We start from the raw sequence: 23,818 nt of genomic DNA on the forward strand, positions 1-23,818 counted from the left end.
TGAGTCATTCAGCCAGGACCACAAGGGACGTTTTTATTGTTTGGTTTGGTTTAAGGAACATTTAGTAGTTGTGACTAGTGACTTGATGTGTGACCATTTATCAAATGCCCTACCAAGATAGGATAGCATGAAGAGCTAAGGGCTAGTGCTACACCGTCAAAACCAAACCAGCTCTTTCCCTACTCCATTCTGCGCCAATGAGGTTATGGCAGTCAGACTTAGGACTTGGCAGAAGCCTAAACCACCCCCGTTTTTCTGCTCTCCCTTTGCCTCTTTTTCCCAGGTGAGACAATCAAGCTCAGTGTCTCGCCCTGGCACAAGCAGATCTGGGGTGGATAGCTCAATGCCCGGGGAATTATTTCTCTCGTGATTTGTCCTTTGTTCTCTAGCTCTGCCATGCGTCATTTTCATACCACTGAAATGGCAAATTCCAAGACTTGAATGTGTGAATAGGGGATGAGTTTGGAAGGAGAGAAAATACTTGCCAACTGATTTGCTTTGCTATTGGTTTCTATGGCCACTAGCCTAAAGAAGTGGAATTTTAGCCTTTTTCTGGTCCAGCCCTCTGGCGTTTTATGTTAGCATTTGAAGCCAAAGATCTAGCTAACAATGAAGTATTCTTATGTATTGTTAAGCTCCTGTTGTGCATCTAGCTCCCTCAACACCAACACAAAGAGAAGGAGGAATAGGCCCAAGACCAAATTCAGATGTTGCTAGCTAAATTCCATCCAGCACCATGTTGATACTAATCCATTATTATAATGTTAATAAGCTATACTAACAAACAACTGTACTTTGTGCTAGGCTGTGTTTCAAGTGATTTAATCCTTACAACAAACATATTGCCCCTGCAATGAAATAATTCAATAAAAGTTGAAAAGCACTATATTCTGAGTGTTGGAAGTAAAGAAGGAGTTAAAATATATGAAAAGGCAACTTGTAGGGGAGCAAGCCTCCTCAGTGCTGGTATGATTAGCTCTCTGCTGAGACTCAATCTGAAAATTATAGGTATCACTTAGTTCACATATAATGCCATTAATTACTTGAGGAAAAAATATTGAAGTTTTTCTTATTTACATTTTTATCAATTAATGGGGTTATCATTCTGTGTTCACTTTTGTGGAATAATAACTCCAAATTATTTCTAAAATTATTATTTACCTTGTAAATGAAGCACTTTCTCCCATGGACACTCAGCATTCTGAATATAAATGTAAAGGATGGAAACTGAGAAAAGAATTATTACTTTCTAGCTTTCCCCATCACAAGATTCTTACTTATAGATCATAATTCAAGAATGTCTGCCAACTTCAACTAAAAGCCTACAAATAAAATTGTTCTAGAGGATGGGAGATCATAGGGTCTGATAAGCCAGTTACACTATTCTAATATAGTTCCCCATATCTTGTGTTGCACGATAAATCTAAGTCTCTATAGATTATTATGGAAGAACTAAAAAAAAAAGGCAGCCAGAAGTTGAAACCAGATACAGAGGAAGGTCAATGAGACCTAGTAAAATAAAGCAAAAGTAGAATCAGAGATTGGCCAATGACAGAAATCAAGTTGCCCAAATGACACAGTAAAATCTAATAGACATAAATAGAAAAAGGCAGAGACCTAATATTTACTTAAGATTTAGATCTGCTTGGGCTAAAAGAATGAAATCAAGGGACACACACACACACACACACACACACACACCCCTTTGTGGAATCCAGCAAAGATGTGCTGTGGCAGCCACTGTTTTGGAACATAAAGCCTTGTAGAAGTTCTTCCATTGGCTTTGACGGCTTTGAATGCTCAGACTCTCAACCTGGCATTTGACAGATGCTAAGGTCAGACTCCCCTGGGTCAGGTAGCTTGGTTTTGTTTCCTTCTGTCTCTTAAGTGCATTCAGGTGGTTGTAAAAGGCACTGAACCAGAAAGCGGGAGAATGGGTGTAAATCTATCTCTGCTAATGAGACACAACTCAAGGCACACCAGCATTAAATCAGCAGAACCCTACTCGTATCATGTTACTAAGACCAAGAATTGACCCACTGGCAAAGGTGCTGCCAGTTGGCTCTTTCTAAATGGGGAAAAACATTTATCTTCATTCTTGGAATCATTGGGATTATTGGCTCTGGCTTCAGATAAGCAGGATAAATAAACCTCAGCTCAACTGGAAGCTTCTATTGCATTCCTCCATGGCAGACTCTTGCAGCTTATTCTGACTGAGAATTTCTAATGGATTACATATATTTTCTTACTTGCTTTCCTCATGAGTATTTATCTTTACCTGTGCATTGGCTAATGGACACCTCTTATGAGTGTTGTCATTTAATGTGTTTCCTAATGACTAAATATTTGCCCTATTTTGGCAGTGGTAATGAGCACACTTGCAGATAGTGTGTCTGGTGAATTTAGTTTTTGCTTTTGTTTAGGGAAACAGTCAAATAGCTTATGAACAGGTCCCCTTTTAAAAACATCAGTAATGTAATTATGTAAATAACAGTCCTGCTTAAGTTACCTTAAATGGGGACAAGAGAGATAAGGTACCCATATGCCCGGCTAGTTTCACATGATCTCTTTACTAAAAAATATGGCATAGGGAATTAAAAACTTAAGATGTTTCTAGGCTTCTCTCTTATGGTTCTTTGCATTCCCCTACACCTACCATCTATGCTTGAGATTGCAATGATAGTAAAGTAGGATAAGAAAGGACTGGAGTGAAGTGCAAGAAAAAGGAATGAATAAGAAAAAGGAAGGTACTTATAATCGGTTCAAATTTAAGTACTGGATTATTGATTTGCAAATAGGCTAGTTCCCTTATGTAGACAATATATGCAAAGCTGAAATCTAATTTTTATTTTTTTAAATTGCTGTATATAAATAACTACACCTCACTTGTCTAAAAGACATTTATCCAACAACCCCTCATCTTAGGAAATAAAGGGGGAAAGCTGTGATAAACCAAATGAGAAATTATAATGTTTTTATACTAATGCTCATGAACTTTATCCAGAAGGCAGCCCTTTGAATTTTTAGTCAGTCCCTATTTTCCTGGCCTATAGCTGCATAGGAGCAACAGATTAGAAAGGAAGGCAAAGCAGGTGTCTTGGTAGTAGACAGCTGTATCATGAGGGAAGTGATGGAAAAAAATGTAAAAGCAGATAGAAGACCTTAAAAATGTTAAGCATCTGAATACATCTATTATATATGACAAACAAATCTACACATAGGAATGATGGAATATCTTTTAGATGATAGTAAGGTGTTTAGATAAGTAATTAGAAGTCATTAAAGACCTTTAAGTGCTTAATCTCAGATTTACATGTTAGTTTTAATCAGCCAGACAAAAAATATTTAGCAAGAACCTCACTACCTGGATTAGCTGAGGTCACAGAAGTCAACAAGTTATGTTCCCTGTCCTCATGGGGTTCGCAATGTGGAGAAGAAATTATATAAAGAGTCAAAAGTTCTAGGTCAGGCTGAGGAATGACTAAAATACAAAAAATATTAATAGAATGAAAGCGATAAGACTCAGATGTGGGATGTGGATGTGGAAGGTGACAGAAAGCCAAGATTCTCCCATGTGGACAGTAGATTTTGATGTTGGTAACCAGGATATGAAATCAAGAGGAAAAATATATTCAGGGGAAAGGATGAGTTCACGTTTGAGGTGCTTGTGTCATAGCCAGAAATACTGTTTGGAAATTCTGAAGAAAATTATTTGACATTATCATTGTGAGGCTTAATTTTATGTGTGAACTTGACTGGGCTAAGGGATGCCCAGATTGCTGGTAAAACATTATTTCTGAGGGTGTCTGTGAAGATGCTTCTGGAAGAGATGAGCATTTGAATCACTAGAGTGAGTAAAGAAGGTTCACCCTCACTAATGTGGGTGGGCATCCTCCAATCTTCAGGGGCCTGAATAGAACAGAAGGCACAGGAAGGGCAAACTCTCTCTCTCTCTCTCTCTCTTTCCCCTTAAACCTGGAACATACATCCCCTCCTGTCCTCAGAAATGGAAAGCTTCTGGTTTGCAGGCTTTTTGACTCCAAGACTTAAAACCAGTGGCCCCCATGTTCTCAGGCCTTTGGTGTCAGACTGGCTTTTCTGGTTCTCCAAATTGCAGGTGGTATATCATAGCATATCTCAGACCCCATAATCATGTGAGCCACTCCCCATAATAAATCTCTTCATATATATTTCTGTTGGTTCTGTTTCTCTGGAGAACCCTAACTAATACAGCTATGTATATGTGATGATAAAAACTGTAGGTGAAGATGAGAATGCTGTACATAGAGCAAGAAGACGATAAAGTACAGGAATTTATGAAACATTTACGTTTAAAATATAAATACAAAATATGAATAGATCAAGAGGAGCATAGATGAGCCTGACCCTTTTAATAGTAAAACAATAGTTTTTTCCGAAAACTCTGAAGTAGACTTCCATCTATATCTCATTAGCTAAAACTGTCAAATGACCACTCCTGGCATTAATGGAGCCTGAAAAATCAAAATTGTGCCCTAACCGGTTTGGCTCAGTGGATTGAGCATCAGCCGGCGGACTGAAGGGTCCCAGGTTCGATTCCGGTCAGGGGCATGTACCTTGGTTGCGGGCACATCCCCAGTAGGGGGTGTGCAGGAGGGAGCTGATCGATGTTTCTCTCTCATTGATGTTTCTAACTCTCTATTCCTCTCCCTTCCTCTCTGTAAAAAAATCAATAAAATATTTTTTTTAAAAAATCAAAATTGTTTGATGGGAGGCACATTGATGTTCCAAGTAAAATTGGCGTTAGTGAAGAAGAAGAAGTAATAGATTTTGCGTAGGTAATAAGAGCATTTATTATAATCTCATATGGTGCTGGAAGTTACCCAAGGAGGTTTTACAAAAACATCAACACCATAGCAAAGTTTTTAAAAAGCACTAGAAATAAACCAAAAGAGAAATAAGAATAAGGTAATAAAACAGAGATGGAAGTGGAGTTTATTCACAAAATTGGCCCTAAACTATCTAGCAGTCAATTCAAACAGGATAACACTTTAAGGAAAACTCAGTGTCCTTGAGAAAGGGTTTGTTGTTTGGTTGGTTGGTTGTTGTGGAGAGCACTCCAAAAGGCATAATAAAAAGAGCTAGGGTGGGTGGGCAACCACCAGAGAGAGAGTGATTTATTGGGGAATAAGTACAAAACAGTAGAATGACAGCAATACGTTAAAAGATTGGACAGTGTGTGTTGGTGGAGGAGGGAGACTGTGATTTGCAATTATGAGAGTGATTGAGGATGACAGAGCGTAGAAGCCTTTTAGGGTTAATTGGCTTGGAAGTTCAAAATGGCCCCAAGCTAAAACCTCGAATGGTGTCAGAGCTGATGAAGCTAATGTCTATGCCTCTGTCAAGAATCTTTAGCCTTTGCGGCAGTCTAAATAGAACAGTGCATGGTATGTACTGGGAGCTCCTGAAGAGAGATCCAGCCAGAGGAGAGTGACATTGTCCCTAAAGTGTTCTCTCGCCGAGAGTGACAGAGAGGGAAGGAGGCAGGAAGACATGTCAGTTCTAGGAATGTCATCTCCCTGTGTAGTTTGGGGCCCAATGTGACTTGAAGGCTACAGTTTCCACTTCAGGAAACTTTAAACTCTGTCCGGTATGCAAGTAGTACCTACATCTCTAAAGCTGTCTCTCCCCAAACAAGAGTGAGTAGGTACTTGGCACCACTCCATATGTGGTGAGAAGTATTGTTGCATTTAAGACATGATTATCTTTTTTATTCATTTACCTGTGGTGTTTGCGTGTGTTTTTTTTTTTAAAAAAAATACTTTTATTGATTTCAGAGAGGAAGGGAGAGGGAAAGAGAGATAGAAACATCAACGATGAGAGAGAATCATTGATCGGCTGCCTCCTGCACACCCCACACTGGGGATCAAGCCCACAACCTGAGCATGTGCCCTGACCTGGAATCCAACCATGACCTCCTGGTTCATCGGTTAACGTTCAACCACTGAGACATGCCACTGGGCTTGTGTGGTTCTTTGGGTTTTTTTGCTTTTGTTTTCTGTGTGTTTTTTTTAATGTCAACAAAAGATTCTAAACGAGTAAGTGCCTTGTTTTAAAAATTCCTAGGATCTATTATAATGCTAGATAAATAATAATAAATAAGCATGGCTTAATAAATAAACATTTAGTTCTTTGTAGTTTTTGTATCCTTTACTTGCTTTTCATAGAATTTAAAAAAACAGTATCATAGTAAATTCTTATGAAGCCAAAAAATGGCTTATTATAGAAATTATTAAATTTTTTAAAGCCTGGTAGGAAAGTTGTTTCCAAAGCTAAGGAATTTGGAATGTCAGGTTTTCTTTTTGCAAACAAATAAAATTTAAAAATAGTAAGTTCACATTCTGAATATATTCTGACATTAGAATTTTAGAAAGCAAATAATGATGCTGTAAACATACCATGGCTCTAGTAGTAGTGTAAGTACAAGGAGATGTTAGAAATTCTTCATTGAAGTATCTGTCCTCTCAGTAAGTTCTTCCTGAATGTCCCCACTAGTCACACTATTGTCCATTAATATCTAAACTCCATTTCCTTTTCTAAAGACTTCTCACAAATCTGGCAATCTACACTAATAAAAGAGAAACATGGTAATTGGCATATGACCGCTATCCTTTTCATTGGCTAATCAGCGAGATATGCAAATTAACTGTCAGCCAAGATGGTGGCCGGCAGCCAGGCAGCTTGAAACTAACATGAGGCTTGCTTGCCTCAGTGACGGAGGAAACCAACGTTCCCACGCCTGCCGCTGCAGGCCTCTGAGCAGGCAGTTTAAGAAACATTGTAACAAATACCGCTGGACTTCAGCCAGCAGATTCGCAACATTGTAAGCAAAGGCCAGAAACCTACTTTCAGCTGCGGAGGCCTAAGAGCTGGAGCCAAGCCTCAAAGCTAAAGCTGGCCCAGAATAAAAAAAAGAAAAAAGAAAAAAAGGAGCAGTTGGGAGCTTCAGTCACCCTCAGCCTGAAAACAGCCATCATCATCTCACCCAGGCTGGCCAAGCACCCCAGTGGGGACCCCCACCCTGAAGGATGTGTGACCAGCTGCAAGCAGCCATCATCCCCTCACCCAGGCTGGCCAGGCACCCGAGTGGGGACCCCCACCCTGATCCAGGACACCCTTCAGGGCAAACCAGCCAGCCCCACCCATGCACCAGGCCTCTATTCTATATAGTAAAAGGGTAATATGCCTCCCAGCACCGGGATCAGCGGAGCCATGAGGCCTCCCGGCACCGGGATAAGGGTGACAGGGGGCAGCGCCCAAATCCCCTGATCGCCCTGCGGCTCTGTGTGAAAGGGGGCGGGGCCACAACCTCCCTATCCACCCTGCTCTGTTCGTGACAGGGGAAGGCGCCCCAACCCCCTGATCGGCCCTGCTCTGTGTGTGACAGGGGGGAGCTCCCCAACCCCCCCCCCCCCATGGGCCCTGCTCTGTTTGTGATGGGGTAGAGCCATAACCTCCTCATCGGCCCTGCCCTGAGTGTGAGAGTGGCGGCGCCCCAACCCCCTGATCGGCCCTGCTCTGTGGGTGATAGAGGGCGATGCCCCAACCCCCTGATGGGCCCTGCTCTGTACGTGACAGGGAATGGCGCCACAACCTCCCCATCGACCCTGCCTTGAGTGTGACAGGGGACAGTGCCCCAACTCCCCAATCGGCCCTACCCTGATCGTGACTGAGGGTGGCATCACAACCTCCCAATCTCCCTGCTCTGTGCATGACAGGGGAAGGCGCCCCAACTCCCCAATCGGCCCTGCTCTGAGCCCGACCAGGGGCTGCACCTAGGGATTGGGTCTGCCCTCTGCCACCCAGGAGCAGGCCTAAGCCAGCAGGTCGTTATCTCCCGAGGGGTCCCAGACTGCGAGAGGGCACAGGCTGGGCTGAGGAACCCCCCCCTCCCCCCTGAGTGCACAAATTTTTGTGCACCGAGCCTCTAGTAATATATAAAAGGCTATTTTAAATATGTAAATCACTCTTTTAAGACTTTAGCTCAATAATGTGGTGGTTTCTCAAAAAATTAAACATAGAATTGTCATGATCCAGCAATTCCACTTCTGGGGATATACCAAAAATAATTGACAGCAGAGACTCAACATCAACAGATATTTGTACATTTATGTTCATAGAAATATTATAAATAGCCAAAAGGAGAAAACAATCCAAGTATCCATTGATGGATAAATGGATAACAAAAAATCACACACACACACACACAATGGAATATTATCAGCCTTAGAATGGGAGGAAATTCTGAAACATGCTTCAACATGGATGTACTTCAACATATGTTAAGTGAAACATATGTGTGATTCCACTTACACAAAGCACCTAGAGTAATCAGATTCATGGAGACAGAAAGTAGAATTGTGGTTGCCAGAGGCTGTGAGACAGGAGGAAACGGGAGTTATTATTTAATGGGTACAGAGTTTCAGTTTGGGAAGATGAAAAAAGTTTTGGATATGGATGGTGGTAATGGTTGCACAACAATGTGAATGTACTTGATGCATATAAAAATGGTTAAAATGGTACATTTTGTGTTATGCATATTTTACTATAATCAATCAATCAAACACCAAAAGACTTTAGCTCATGTAAAGATATAGTTACAAAACCAAAGAAAAAGCATCATCATCTATAATAATAAAAGCATAATATATTAATTAGACTGGACAGCCAAATGACCTTCTGAACGACCTTCCAGATGAAGCCTGGGCTGTGAGGGCCGAGATCCTTGCACAAATTTCATGCATCAGGCCTCTAGTGTTAATAATAATAATGCAATTAAAACAATAAATAAAAAATGACCATAGCTTTGTGTCACTAAAACTTAATAGCAGAGAGTAATCTATTACAACATACAACCACCTGGAAAAAACTCAATTGTTACAGAAAGAACTTCATTTTAAATATCTGTATTAGATTAGCCAAGATAAGAGGAAACTGTGTTTTATTTAGTAGAAGTGAGGGATTTGTTACAGAAATTTAGAATCAGATAGTTGCATCCAAAAATAATCACAAATGTTGAAATGTCAATTCTCATCAAATTGATTTATAGATGCTCTCCAATCCCAATCAAAATCTCAGCAGAATGTCTTGGAAATATCAACAAGCTGACTCTAGAATTTATATGAGAAGCTAATGAACTAGGGTAGCCAAAACAACTTTGAAAAGGAAGTTGGAAGACTCACACTATCTGACTTCAAGACTTACTATAAACCTTTAGTAATCAAGACTGTGGTTTTGGCCAAAGGATAGCTACTTAGATCAATGGAACATGATAGAGCCCAGGATTAAACTCTCAAAAATACAGTCAATTAATTTCTGACAATGATGCAAAGGCAATTCAATGGAGAAAGGTTAGACTTTTCAACAAACTGCTTGAACAATTTGATCCACATGCAAAATATAAACTCAATTCATACCTGATACTTTATATTAAAACTAGAGGCCCGATGCACAAAAATTCATGCAAGAGTAGGCCTTCCTTCCCCCAGCTGCCAGCACTGGCTTCCCTCTGGCACCCAGGACCCGGGCTGGCTTCCCTCAGGCCACCCACAGGCACCTGGGACCCAAGCTGGCTTCCCTCCAGCCACGGCTTTGACAGGAAGGATGTCCGGAATGACGTCCAGAAGATGTCCAGTCTAATTAGCATATCACCCTTTTATTATTATAGATTTGCTCAAAAGGAATCATAGACCTAATGTAAAGCTTTGAAACATTAGAAGAACTCACAGGAGAAATCTTTGTGCTATTGGGTTAGGTAAAGAGTTCTTAGATATGAAATCAAAATCATGAAATGGAAAAAAATCTTAAATGGAAAAATTGATACATTGACTTCACCAAAATTAAAATATTTTCCTATTTCAAAAGTCCCAGAGAAAATGAAATGGAAAGCAAAAGACTGGAAGAAAATATTTGCAAATAATATATCTGTAAACAGAATACAAAGAAACCTCTTTAAATTCAATAATTAGATACACTGGCATATTATTCAGCCATAAAAAGGAATGCAATTTTGATATATGATACAACATGGATGAACTTTGAAACATTATGATTAGGGAAATAAGTCAGACACAGTAGGCCAAATATTGCATAATTCCACTTATATGAGGTACACAGAATAGAAAAATTAATGGAGACACAAATTAGAATATAGGTTACTGGGGAATGGGGGGAATAAAGATGAGGGCAATATTAGTGTTTGATGGGTACAGAGTTTTTTTTGGGAATGATGAAAAGTTTTGGCTATCAATAGTGATAATGGTTACACAACATTGTAAATATATTTAACTAGAGGCCCGATGCACGAAATTTGTGCACCTGTGGGACCCTGTCCCTCAGCCCCCCAATATTTATGTATTTATGTATATGTGTGTATGTATACATATTTTGTTTTTGTTATTTTGTCAATCCTCATCTGAGGACATTTTTCATTGATTTTTAGAGTAGAAGGGAAGGCGAGAGACAGAGAGAGAAACATGGATGTGAGAAAGACACATCAATCGGTTGCCTCCTACATGTACCCCGACTGGATTGGGTGAAACAGCACCGCTGCCAACAAGACCAACTGCTGGCGGCCCACTGGGGCTCAGGCGTTGAGCGTTTGGCGATTTTCTGTTTCTGCTTCCACTTTTGGTAGAGGTCCCACTTGTAGGGGCTGCTGATGTAGCAACCACTTTCTTGACCTTCTTCTTGTCCTCCTGTCCTGACTGTCCCACAAACTGCTTCTTCTTCCAGGAGCTGCTGCTGGTCCCTGGTCAGGTTCTGGGCCTCATCCCCCATCAGGTCCAGGACAGCACCAGCCACCTGCTGCTCAAAGGCGCCCCTGTCCCCACCAACACTCAGGCCCCGTTCACTGTCGAAGTCCTTTGGGCCGATAGGGGACATAGAAATCCTGATCCAGTGTCCGGGCCTCCTCCTTCCGCCTCTTGGCTCTCCGCTCAGGTTCTGGCTGCTGCTGTTTGGGCTGACGACCTCTGTGAAGATGTCCTCCACACTCTCTCCCTCCTCCCCCTCCCTCTCCTCCTCCTCTTCTTCCTCCCCCTCCTCCCCCTCCTCCCCCTCCTCTCCCTCCTCCTCCTCCTCCCCCCCCCTCCTCCTCCTCCTTCCCAGGCTGCTCCGCCTGCTGCACTGGGCAGCTTGGGGCTGGGCCAGTCAGGCCCTCCTGCCACTCCTGTTGGCCCTGCTGGAAGCTGGCGATGGCCTTGCAGTCCTTCTGCCACTTGGCCCCCATCACCTGGCTGCTCAGATCCCGGCTGGAGGCGTTGATCTCAAAGATGGTCGCCCACCAGCGGTACTACGTGATGCTGGCCACCAGCCTCAGCCACTTTAGCTCCTCCTCCTGGAAGCTCAAGCTGAAGAGGGGGTGCAGGCCCAGCCCCGCGAGGTCCAGCTCCTTGGCCCGCTTGATGGACTCTGGCGAGGGCGCTGGCCACAAGCGCATATACTGCTGCTGGGCATTGTCGGCCATGAGGCCCAGGCCCAGCAGCTCCGAGGATGCCTCCAGGTGTTCCACAGGCCGCAGTCCTCATTGTCTACAGCGGTTCTCAACCTGTGGTTCGCGACCCCTTTGGTGGTCAAACGACCCTTTCATAGGGGTCGCCTAAGACCATCCTGCATATCAGATATTTACATTATGATTCATAACAGTAGCAACATTACAGTTATGAAGTAGTAACGAAAATAATTTTATGGTTTGGTCACAACATGAGGAACTGTGTTTAAAGGGCCAGAAGCTTGAGAACCACTGGTCTACCACCTCTGTGGCACCCGGCCCAGCATGCTGTCCACCCTGACCACACCTGAGGGCTCCTCGTGGGGGTGGGTGAGGGTGAAGATCCAGCAGGTAGGGGACATCATCTGGGGCCACCAAGCAGTAGGCTGTGCCACTTCGGCCAGCCTAGGCCACACGACCCACACGGTGCAGGAAGAGCTTGCCCTTGGCTGGGAAGCTGAAGTTGATGATGTTGTCCAACAGTGGGATGTCCAGGCCCCTGGCTGCCAGGTCAGTCATGATGAGGGTGGAGCACTTGTTGTGGGTGAATTTGGCCACGTTGATCTTGCGGCCATCTGGTCAAGGGCGCTGTAGATATGGGGGCAGGTCACCCACTGGAGCGGCCTTGGGTAGGCAGATGCTCAATGCCTGAGCCTGGATGGGGTGGGGGGGCAATGGGGGCCAGGTGGCTGGGGGGAAAGGCTACGGGGTTGGGGGGCCAATGGGGGAGGATGGGCAGTTGGCCACCGCAGTGCACATCATAGTGACTGGTTGTTCTGCTGTTCAGTTGATTTGCATATTACCCTTTTATTATATAGGATACTACTGTATTTACAAATGGTTAAAAAGTTAAACATGTATATTTTACTATGTTTTTATTGTTTAAAGTATTACACATAGTAGTACATATATCTCCTTTACTATAATTTTTAAAACTTTAATAAGAAAAAAAAATCCAAAATTTTAAAATGAGCAAAGTTTTGAATAAACACTTCACAAAAGAAAATATAGGAATCGCTAATAAGACCATGAAAGAAATGCTCACATTGTTTGTCATAAAGAAAATGCAAATTGAAACCACAATGAGATGCTGATACATACTCACATGAATGGCAATAATAATAATAAAAAAGGCTGACAATATTAAGTGCTGTATGAGTATAGAACTTTCATTCATAGCTGGTAGGAATGGAAAATGGTACAGCAACATTAAGAAGAAGTTTGGCAGTTTCATAAAAATGTAAACATAAAATACCATGTGACTTAATAATTCTAGTCCTAAGTATTTATGCAAGAGAAATAAAAACATATTCACACAAAACCCTGTCTACAAATCTTTATAGCAGCATTATTTCATAATCACCAAAACTTGGAAACAACTTTTATGTCCTTATCTAATGAAATATATGTTTATAATGAAATTCCACTCAGCAATAGAAAGGAACAAACTATTGATACAAGCAACAACATTGATGAATCTCCGAATACATTGTTCTAAGTGAAAGAAGCCACACTCTAAAGCAGCCGTGGGCAAACTACAGCCCGCGGGCCAGATCCGGCCCGTTTGAAATGAATAAAACTAAAAAAAAAAAAAAAGACCGTACCCTTTTATGTAATGATATTTACTTTGAATTTATATTAGTTCACACAAACACTCCATCCATGCTTTTGTTCTGGCCCTCCGGTCCAGTTTAAGAACCCATTGTGGCCCTCGAGTCAAAAAGTTTGCCCACCCCTGCTCTGAAGGCTACAAACATCCATCTGTATGTTCCACTTATACGGCATTTTAGAAAAGATAACTGTAGGGTGAAGAACAGATCAGTAGTTGCCAGGAGTCAGAGGTTGGGGGAAGGGTTAACTGCAAAGGGACTGCATGAGGGAACTTTTTTGGATGATGCAACTGTTCTACATCTTGACTACTGAGGTGGTTACATGCATTAGTAAAACTCATAGAAGGGTTGGTTTTACTATATTAAATTGGAATATAAATTTTAAAAATAATCACATATATGATATGAAAGTCTAGTCAATAATAATCCTGGAGGCTATTGAGGTGCTTAGCGAAACAATGACTATATGATCAAGAAACATATTTTTTTAAAAATACCAAGAGCCCTAGCTGATTTGGCTCAGTGGATAGAGCATCGGCCTGCCAACCTAAGAGTCCCAGGTTCAATTCCAGTCAAGGGCACATATCTGGGCTTTATCCCCAGTAGGGGTGTGCAGGAGGCAGCCTATCAATGATTCTCTCTCATCATTGATGTTTCTATCTCTCTCTCCCTCTCCCTTTCTCCCTGAAAACAATAAGTATACCATACATATGTGTGTGTGTGTGTGTGTGTGTGTGTGTGTGTGTGTGTGTGTGTATAAAAGCATAATATGCAAATTGTCCCCACAGGAGTTCAACCGGGAGACCAATCGCTCGCTATGACGTGTGCTGACCACCAGGGGGGAGCGCTGAATGAAAGGAGGCCCCAGCCAGCAGCTGGAAGGTCCCAATCGACCCTGATCACTGGCTAGGCCTAGGGACCCTACCCGTGCACTATTTTTATGCACTGGGCCTCTAGTATATATATGCTAGTATTACCAAGAAGGATGCTGCAGAGTATGTGAAGAGATGAGCTAATGTTATAAACATTATGCCAGGCATGACTATGTATTTTTGCACTATTTTGCACCAGAAATTGTCTTTCAAATATGCATTGGTAAATGAATCATTATATTACTTCAAAGATAGACCCAAGCTGTATGTTAAAGAATGCTATAAAATTAACCACTACACGATATACTAAGAGCCATAATAATAGACGAACAAATTTTGCCAACAGCTAAGTCATTCCACTATCTGATAAAAGTAAAACGTTAGTGGAAAAAATGTCTTGCTATTAAAAACATCAGAGAAATTTATCCGGTTTGGGCAGCATGGGGGTGTGCGCTTCTGGCAGAGTAGCTGGAAGCAAATGTGGAAACTCAAAACCATCAAAGTAAAGCCGCTTATCCTCTTAACAACTGGCATGACTTCATATATATGAAATCTAACTCGGACATCTTAGCTGGTAGAAATCCTTTGATGTCAGTCAAGGAACAATGACTTCTACTAGTATATACTTGCTAAATAACCAGAAGTTTCCATCTCCATTATTATAAAGCTCTTCTGTTAAATAAGTTAAGACCAGATTGATTTTACAAGTGATCACATCTTACATTTGTAAAATGTATTAACTGTGTGAAGTACTTTTACGTACTAGTATATACATTTCCTCATTTAAACTTAAAATTTATGCTTGGGTTTGTAAGGATTTTAGAAACTTTCAAATCTATAAAATTCTGTTATTTCAAATTAGTTCAGGAGTTTTACAGCAATTGAGTCATAAAATACTTATAATTATAAACATTCCAATTTATTTTGGGCTTTTATTCTCCATAATAACAAGAAATTATAGGATTTCTAGAAACCTACAGTTTAAGCAGCTGCCACCAACAGTGAGTGGTATTTGAGCTACAGATCTGATTCAAGTAGCAAGTAAGACTATACCTCTCTCTCAGACCACACCACACCAAACATCATCTTGTCACATGAATAGAAAGCTAGAGGTTTCTAATTTCATACCTGAGATATTTTTAGTACAATCCTTTCATTTTACAAGTGAGACAATTGAGGACCCAAGAAGTGAAGTGATAAATACTTTGATAAATATTTAGATACAAAAAATGTAGATTAAAAAATAGTTCCAGAGTAGAACCAAGCCAACTCAAATATATTACAACTTCCAGCTGATTCTATACCTCTCTAATTTTTTTAAAAACCTAGAATAGCCCTGGCTGGTTTGGCTCAGTAGATAGAACATCGGCCTGTGGATTAAAGGGTCCCACATTTGATTCTGGCCAGGGGCACATGCCTGGCTTGCCCGGCTCAATCCTCAGTAGCGGGTGTACAGGAGGCAGCCAATCAATGATTCTCTCTCACCATTGATGTTTCTGTCTCTCTCTCTCCCTCTCCCTTCCTCTCTGAAATCAATAAAAATATTTTTTAAAAAAACCTAGACTAGAAATAAGTATAATTATATGTAAACTATTTGTCTGGAAGGCCACAGAAAACCCTGGGCAGAAGGAATCCGAGGTTGGCTGGTTGCCCCTTGGGAGGACTCAGTGGGTTCCAGGATGATGGGATACCTAAGCTCTGGGACTTTCAAGTCTCCCTGGCATTCAGAGTAAGCAGGAGCAGCTGGTAAAGGCAAATGTTCATATAGAACTTACAGTATTCCAGTCACAGTACTTTATGTATATCATTCCGCAATAATTCCACGAGGCATTATTATCATTATCACTTTACAGATAAGGAAACTGAGGTCCAAAAAATTTAAATAACTTTTCTGAAGTTATGCAGGGGGTAAGCTGTAGAGTTAAGATTAGGAACCATCAGTCTGGCTCTAAGCATTCTGTTGAGCTACCTCAGAAAAACAGCTAGGTCTTCGATATTACCTATAAGTGCTAAGCATTGTTTCCAAGGGCTTTACATATATATATTAAGCTCTTAACCCTCATAACAACCCCATAAATACATACTGTTAATAGCCTCATTTCATGGATGTGAAAGCTGAGGCACAGGTTAAGTAATTTGTCCAAGGTAGCACAGCTAGTAAATTGCAGAGCCTGAATTTGAATCCGGGCAATTTGGCCTCAGATAATGCCCTTAACCATTGTTTAAGCCAGCGGTTCTCAACCTGTGGGTCGCGACCCCTTTGGCGGTTAAACGACCCTTTCACAGGGGTCGCCTAAGACCATCCTGCATATCAGATATTTACTTTATGATTCATAACAGTAGCAACATTACAGTTATGAAGTAGCAACGAAAATAATTTTATGGTTGGGGCACAACATGAGGAACTGTATTTAAAGGGCCAGAAGGTTGAGAACCACTGGTTAAGCAAACAGCCTTGTTTTGCTTGTTGCCATAATTTATTCATATTAAAATTTAAAAATATACTTAACCTGAGAAATGTCGAGTAATATATAACTGTTTTGTATATTACTGAAATAAGATGTGTTTGCTTCTAGAATGTAATGTACTAATGAAATATATTATTTAAATGGCAATGTGTTTGCTGCAAGAAATCCTTGTAGAAATTGCTGGAGTTTTATTTATATTACTGCAAAAACTGATGCTAGTTCAATCATTTTCCTATGAAGATACATATGACAACAGATTGAAATTTCTCCTTAAACATCTGTTTCCAAGATTATGTCTCAGGGAAATATTACTTTCACTACTGAGAAATATGGCACTGCAGCTGTGTTTGTGCTCTTGGCAGAAAGACTTTGGGCACTTACATTTTTTTCAGATATGTTACAGTAGATTTTTCTGGGTCAAACATTAATATAAAAATGAGTCAAATACATTTGACTTTACTAGGGGTTCTAAGTGTAGCTACAGTATTTATATTTTGTACTGGAGTTTATAAAGTTATTTAATATGTGATTGGGGATGAAATCTTTACAACTGTGGAGTTTATTGCGTGAAGAAACCGTCAACAGTGACTCTTCCTCTCCCTCTGTCCACATTGATGGCCTTTTAAGTGTTTCTTGCAACTGGCTGATTGAGGAGGAAAAACCTAGGACTGGTTTACAAATGGTTCTGCCTAATATCCCGGCACCAAGGAGAGGTGGACAATTGCATCATTACAGTCCCGATGAGAGGTGGCCCCGAAGGCCATTAATGGAGGGAAATTCTCCTAATGAGCACAGTTCGGAGCAACACATTTGATAGTCCACCTATCTGGACAGAAACAATCACAAGTATGGATCTGCAGGGATTCATAGGCGCTTGTTAACATTTGGGCTGGGTGGTCAGGGGCTCAGGAAGGACAAGATGGGAAAATTGATACAAAAAGGTCTGGGGAAAGAAGTATGTGATGGGCCTCTCAGAATGTCTCTACAGAGTAGAGACATTTTTGTTGCATGCAGATACTCAACAAGGCCTTCATCTGAAGAGGAGGCTTTCAGTAATCAGGTGGACAAAATGGCCGTCTCTTACTGCCCACCAGCCATTGCTCCCAGCCACTCTCGTGCGGATGCTGAGTGTCAAAGGACTCACTGCGGCAGTTACTGGGTCACTGTCAGCCCCCAACCCACCCTCTATTCTATACTCGCTTTGTGAAGCCGGAGCTGGGCTCCTCTGTACGCTGGGGGGACATTTCAGCTTTGTTAGCTGGCCACGGCGGGTTCTGCCAGCAGGGGATGCCAGGAGGAGACTGAAAGGCAAGAGGAAGAAGGGACTTGCTTCCCCCCCACACCCCCTCAACCAGCTTCTCGTTGCCTCTTCCTTGTCTTCCAGTCCACTTCCTGCTCCTCTGAGCATCACTCCAGCAGCAGCAGTTCCTTTCTTTGGTAGGAGCTGAATCCTACCAGTTTGCAGTTTCCCTGGCATTTGCAGTACCAGCCTCACATGACCCTGTCAGAGACACCAGCATCAGTGGGCCAGTGGCTCTTCAGAGCTGGGTTCAAGCCTTAAAACATCTTCCAACTCCCTTTTTCAAATTCATCTCTTTTTAAAAATACATTTTTATTGATTTCAAAGAGGAAGGGAGAGGGAGAGAGAGATAGAAACATCAACGATGAAAGAGAATCATTGATCGGCTGCCTCCTGCACGTACCACACTGGGGATGGAGCCGGCAACCCGGGCATGTGCCCTGATCAGGAATCGAACTGTGACATCCTGGTTCATAGGTTGAAGCTCAACCACTGAGCCAAGCCAACTGGGCCAAATTCATCTCTTATTAATGCATCTAGTGTCCCATCACACTCCTTTCTGGATTTGGGGAAGGTGGGTAAGACAACACGTAGAAATGGGAGGCTATCCTGAAGCTAGCACTGAATTGGTTTGGAGTAAAGAGGAAATGCAGGAGGAATAATGCCCCGATGGGTGGGTCTTTATAGTAAAGGCCAGACCATGTAATGACATACAGAACTGTTAGGAAGCAGTAGGATATAGGACAAGAGAGAAATGCAGACTAGAGGAAACAAAAGGCCAGGGACTGACAGTGTAGTAACAGGTTGTACTGTATTGAAATGAAATTGAGACTTACAAGCCACCTTAATATTTTGGTGTGTTTCCTTCTGAACTTTTTAAATGCTTTTTATTCAGTTTAGTCTCTATTGTATATTCAATTTTTATCTTCTGCACCTGTCACTTAACATTAAACATAAGCATTTCCTCTTCTTATAACATCAACATCGTCTTGTGTGTGTGTGTGTGTGTGTGTGTGTGTGTGTGTGTGTGTGTGTTTTAATTTGGGCAAGAAAGCAAAAGAGAATATAAAGATAATATGCAGCCCTATCTTGTTTGGCTCAGTGGATAAAGCATTAGCCTGTGGACTGATGGGTCCCAGGTTTCATTCCTGGTCAGGGCACATGCCTGGGTTGCCGGCTTGATCCCCAGTAGGGGGCGGAGGGCTTGCAGGAGGCAGCCGATCAATAATTCTCTCTCATCATTAATATTTCTATCCCTCTTTCCCTCTTCCTTCCTCTCTGAAATCAATAAAAATATATTAGAAAAAAGATAATATGCAGCGCAACAAACAATGCTTACCCTACATTTATTTATTTTTGAGTTAGTGCCATTTTATTTTATTTTTAATTGAAGTACAATTGACATAACATTATGTTAGTTTTAGGTGTTTAACATAATGATTTGATACTTGTATATCTTCAAAATTATCACCACACTATGTCTAGTTAACATCCATCACCATACATAGTTACAGAATTCTTTTCTTGTGATGAGAACTTTTAAGATCTACTATTAGCAATTTTCAAATATGCAATACAGTATCATTATTATCACCATGCTATACATTACATCCATAACATTTATTTTGTAACTGGAAGTTTGCACCTTTTGCCTATTTTCCAGTCCCTCCCCCACCTCTGGCAACCACCAATCTATTCTCTGTATCTACGTATAAGCTTGTTCTGTTTTAGTTTTAGTTTTCACAGATAAGTGAGATCATATGGTATTTGTCTTTCTCTGTCTGAATTATTTCACTTAACATAATGCCCTTAAGGTTCATCCATGTTGTCGCAACTGGTGAGACTTTATTCTTTTGTATGGTTGAATAATATTCCATTGCGTATATTTAAATAATTTCTTCATTCATTCATCAATGAACACTTAATTTGTTTTCATATCTTGGCTACTGTAAATCATGCTGCAATGAACATGGGGGTGTATATTCTTTGAGTTAGTATTTTCATTTTCTTCGGATAAACACCCAAAGTGGAATTGCTGGATGGTACTATAGTTCTATTTTTTTAATTTTTTGAGGAAACTCCATACTGTTTTCCATAGTGATGCACCAATTTACATTCCCATCAACAGTGCACAAGGGTTCCTTTTTCTTCACATTTTGACCAACACCTGTTATTTCCTGTCTTTTTGTAAGAGCCATTCTAACAGGTGTGATGTGCTATCTCACTGGTTTTAATCTGCATTTCCCTTATAAATAATGATGTTGAGCATCTTTTCATGTACTTGTTGGCCATCTGTATGTGTGCCTTGAAAAAATGTCTATTGAGATTCTCAACATCATTTTTAGTGACTGATTAAAATCCAGGGGTTTTTTTGTTGTTGTTGTTAGATCATTATTTATTTAACTATTCCTCTTCTGATGGGCTTTCAGGCTATTTTCAATGTTTATTAAAATAACTGCAATGACTGTCTCTGTGCAAAAGCTTTTTTTGTTTGTTTGTTTTGTTAATCCTTACCCGGGGATATTTTCCCTTTGATTTTTTTTTTTTTTTTTTTTTTTTTAGAGAGAGAGTGGAATGCAGGGGGAGAGACAGAGAGAGGGGAGCATCGAAGTGATAGAGACACATCCATTGGCTTCCACAGGGATAGAGCCTGCAGTCGAGGTATGTGCCCTTGACTGTAATCAAACTCAAGACCCTTCAGTCCGCAAGCCAACGCTCTATTCACTGAGCAAAACTGGCTAGGGTGCAAAAGCTTTAAAAAAAATTTTTTTTTTTTTTAAATTTCAGAGAGCAAGGAAGAGAGAGATAGAAACATTAATGATGAGAGAGAATCATTGATAGGCTGCCTCCTGCACACCCTCTACTGGGATCAAGCCTGAACCCCAAGCATGTGCCCTGACCAGAATTGATCCTTGACCTCCTGGTTCATAGGTCAACGCTCATCCATTGAGCCACACTGGCTGGATGAGCAAAAGCTTTTCATGCAATTGAGGTTGTATCCTTAGGAGGATATATTCCCCAAAGTGGAACTGCTGTGTCAGAGAATGTGGATGTTTTTAATCTTAATATTTTCATTCTTAATTTGCCCTCAAATTCTTACAGGTGAACATCCTTTTTCCATAAGAATCCTGTAATCTAAAAAGCACTGAAAATTGAAAGCATCTTCATATTTTACCTGGCTTGTAATCATTTAGTAGTAAAACCTGAGTAGAACTGATGGAAAGTGATTTATAGACTTTTTTTTCAATATAGTGTGAATATTTATGTTTTGCATAAATATTAATGCATTTGATTATGGGATACTGCTTCAGAACCCACTCAGAGAGTTCGGTAATTATATTTGTAACCTACTGCCTTTTGAAAATCCCAAAATATCTTACTTTAAAAGTGTATCCAGGCTTAAGGGTTTGAGATGAAGATTGTGAACCTGTACTAGTAATGTTCCAAGAATGTACTGGATATGTTAATTTTTAAAAAAAATCTTTGCTGAAATTTTTGTCCTGGTGTTATGGGCTGAATTCATGCTGAAGTCCTAACTACCAGTACCTCAGAATGTGACTGTATTTGGAGACAGTCTTCAAAGAGGTAGTTAAAGCAAAATGAGGTCATTAGGGTAGGCCCTAATCCAAAATGACTGGCGTCCTTATAAGAAGATATTAGGGCACATTCACACAGAGGGAAGACTACCTAAAGGCACAGAGAGAAGGCAGCCATCTATAAACCAAGGAGAGAGGCCTCAGAAGAAACCAGGCCTGCCATAATCTAGCCTCCAAAATTATAAAATAAATTTCTGTTGTTAGGTCACTCAGACTGTGGGTATTTTGTTTTGGCACCCTAGAAACTAATACAATGGTAACATAGATTTTATAATCAACAAAGTATCTCCATTTTGCAAAAACAAAGCACCAACCAACTAATCTGAACCACGCTCCCCCCAAATCAAGCTTCTAAAGTATGATTGGCTTTTTAATTGTTGCCATTATTTTCACAAGTAGACCACAATTCTTGTCAGTTTCCTGGAGGATCCAGCCAGTTGAGGGATTAAAAAAAAATCACAATGTCTTAGGCTTGAAGGGACGTTAGTTGAGAACAGTTTTAACTCCTTTATTTTACAGATCGGCAAAAAGAAGTTGCTAGCCTAAGTTTAACCATTGCATTGCTGAGAGATTGAAGACAAGGCCTTAGATTTTGTATGCTTTGGTCAATGTATGCTTTGGTCAATCATATTCCTTACGGTTTCTGCGCTTCTGAATCAAGGTCTGAGTCTCAAGAAGTGACACTTGCAAGAATTACAGATGGTGCAGTGAGTTCAGAGATTGCTGTAAATGGGGTGATATGATTAATGAGAAAGCAGGGTTGGTGAACGTCTAATAGGAAATCTGAGCTCTAATCCTGGCGTGTTCATGAAAGAAAAACCACTTAACCAGGGCTCTAAGTTCCTTGTCTTTCAAATGAAGGGATAGGCTAGTTGATGAGAACATTTGCATAGTACTTGGAGTTCTTTAAAATGTGCATTTGTGTAAAGAGAGCTACAAAGTGCCTGGCATAGAGTGCTAAAAAATGTTATTTTATTAGCAATCACACAACCCCATAAATAGAGATGCCATTTTGCAGATGTAAAAGCTGAGAATTACAGAAATTAAGCACACAGTTTCCCCAGGTCTCAACAGGGAAAGTAGGCCGAGACCCGGACTTCTGTTTCCTTCGTAGTTCACCGAAGCCCGTTTAGGTGTAAGGTTATTATTTTTCAATAATTTAGACTTGCTGGGACTCTATAAAGACGCAGAAACATATGGTCACAGAGAAGAGGGAAATGTTTTATGCAGGAGTAAGCTATGTCTGTGAAGGAAGGGTTTGGGGAGATAATGAATTTCCTCTGCAGTCTTTACCGCGAGGCAGCCTTCTGATGGGGAACCAGGTGGGAGGTAGGGAGGAGTGGGAGTCCTCAATGCCAGACTAAGCAGCCTCAGGAAAAACCCTGATCAGTAGCGGCACATTGCCAGCATTGTATTACTTATCTGGTTGTGGATTATTAAATAGATTGGGCACTTGGGGCTGGAGGTTCAGAGACTAGTTAGATGGCTGTTGTTAGAGTCTAGTACTGAAGTCCAAGAAGCGGGCATCCAGTAGGTTGAGATAATTAATGAGACCCGGGAGGAAGGTCTTCTCTTTTTAGTCAAGAGATCGTGTGCCGGCGCATGTAAACCCATTATTTTTATTTATTTTTTTAAAAAAATATTTTTATTGACTTCAGAGAGGAGGGAAGAGGGAGAGATAGAAACAGCAATGATGAGAGAGACTCATCCATCGGCTCCCTCCTGCACGATCTGAGCCCGCAACCCGGGCATGTGCCCTTGACTAGAATGAACCCGGGACCCGTCAGTACGCAGTTCAAGCTCTGTCCACTGAGCCAAACCGTTATTTTTAAAAAAGGGACTAATGAGTACTTTAAAAATATTTTTTAAAGCTACTGCGGAGGCCTGGGAAGCCAAAGTAGCGCCTGTGTAACTGAAACCAGGGTTAGATTCCTGGCTGTTATCTTCTAATTATGTAACGCAGAGGAAGTCATCGAACCTCCTGTGAACCTCGGTTTCATTTCCTCTGAGTTGAGCGCGAAATTCCCTACTTGGTAAACCAGACAGTATTCTCAGGCCCCAGCCACAGCGCTCAAGGTTGGCTCCCGTGCCCCCCAGGCATCCTCCGGGCTGGGTCCGAGGAGCCCAGGAGGCCGAACCTGGGAAAGCGGTTCCCCCGCAGACGCCCCCGCCCGCCCCGAGCTGGGCGGACCTCCGGACACCGGCCCCGGCCAGGACCAAGCTCCCCGGGAGGACCGAGCATCCCCCGCCAGCCCGCGGGACGGAGAGAGGCTCGCGAGCGCGTGGCGGCCCCCGCTCGCCCGGGGTGCCTCGTGGAGGCGGGGAGAGCGGGCGAGGGGGGCGGGCGGGGCGGCGGCGCCCAGGCCGCAGCGTCACCCCCACGCCGCCCGCCCGCGAACTCGCCGCGGTGCCGGACCGCGCTGGCCGCGTTTGAAGTCGCGG

At 41.7% G+C, this 23,818-nt stretch overlaps 1 pseudogene; it reads right to left on the bottom strand.

Annotated features, from left to right (window-relative positions):
* Positions 1-8,348: 8,348 nt before the first annotated feature.
* On the bottom strand, positions 8,349-11,892 carry LOC118650690 (annotated as a pseudogene).
* Positions 11,893-23,818: the final 11,926 nt, after the last annotated feature.

The sequence above is a fragment of the Myotis myotis genome, unplaced genomic scaffold (assembly GCF_014108235.1).
Source record: "Myotis myotis isolate mMyoMyo1 unplaced genomic scaffold, mMyoMyo1.p scaffold_m19_p_3, whole genome shotgun sequence".
Taxonomy (NCBI): Eukaryota; Metazoa; Chordata; class Mammalia; order Chiroptera; family Vespertilionidae; genus Myotis; species Myotis myotis.